Here is a 1,428-nt window from a genome sequence, read left to right on the forward strand (position 1 = left end):
ACAGTTAAAAGCCAGCACATGAAGTTTCAGAGGCGAACAAGTACTTTATGAGGAAATGGGCTGGAAACGATTCAGACTGTGTTCTGGAGAAGAATATGTATTTATTCTTCCCATGTCCTGAGAATTCGAGTGAGACGGAATTCAGAAGTAATGGGCTAATCTGTTTGGCAGAGGAAATCTCACGGCAGGGTTGGTGGTTTGAATGGAGATTGGCCCCCTAGGCTGATATGTTTAAATACTAGGTACTTAGTTGGTGGAACTGTTTAGGAAGGCTTAGGAGGTGTGGCCCAGGGGTGGGCCTTGAGGTTTCAAAACATTTGCATCATTCCCAGTGTTCTGTCTCTGCCTTTTCCTGTTTGCGGGTCTGGATGTGAGCGTCCAGCTGCAGCTCCGGCACCACAGCTGTCTGCCTGCTGCCATGCACCCGGCTGTGATGGTCACGGACTCTAACTCTCTGAAACTATAAACTCCAAATAAAATATCCTCTGCATTGCCTTGGTTGTGGTGCCTTATCATTGCAATAGAAAATTAATGAAAACATCAGGACATCATTTAGGCTGTCACATGGTTCCTGCTCAGTGACCCTACGCAGGTCTGCAGTGAGAGACAGCGGCACACAGAGCAGAGATATGGAAAGAGTGTTAGAGAGGTTAGCGCCATTAAAGAGACAAATGGCATCCTGTCTGCACTGGGACAATAGGAAATGGGCTTGGAAGGCAAACCCACTCATCAGACTGCCCAACTTGTGAAAATGCAAATTCATTTGGCCAGAGACAGCTTGCTCTGAGAAACCCCCTGAGAGTTCTCAGAGAATTGGCTGCTGAAGAGCACAGATCCCACTAGAGGTGTGGCACGAGGGGCCAGAGCACATCTCAAGCCGACAGCAGAAGCCGGCATCAGCATCCATACGGCGATGGTTTTACAGGCATGCAAAATGCAAGAGTTACAGGGTCATGGAGGGTTGTGCCAAGGTTCTAGAATGCTGTTACTGCCAGGTCATGCGTGGCAGGTTTGAGTCCCCTGCAGGGAGGCCCTGAGAAGGCATTGCAGGAAGCCGTGAAGGAAGGGAAAGCTTACGTTGTAATGGAGATGCTAGCGCCCGTTCATGTCTGCTGAGGAAAGCTGTAGGCACAGCATGGAGTTAGCCCAAGACAGATGCTTACATGTGCTACAAGTGGCAGAAAGACGGGATCCAAGCCCACTGGCACCTTGATATATCACCCGAGCAAGTATTTTGAAGCTTGAAAGAAAAGCTTACATAGAATAATGCTGAAGCTGAAACAGAGAAAGCCCCTGTGTGGGTGTGGGAGGGCTGTGGTGCCCGGATAGACGCCAGCCCAGTGCTTAGCCCGTCCCTTTTAAAGTTCCCATTTTGCTGCACATTGAGGACAGGGACAGAAGGGAGTGAGTTGGTGATGCTGGGACCAG

This window comes from Acomys minous (assembly GCF_964271855.1).
Source record: "Acomys minous genome assembly, chromosome: 17".
Lineage (NCBI taxonomy): Eukaryota > Metazoa > Chordata > Mammalia > Rodentia > Muridae > Acomys > Acomys minous.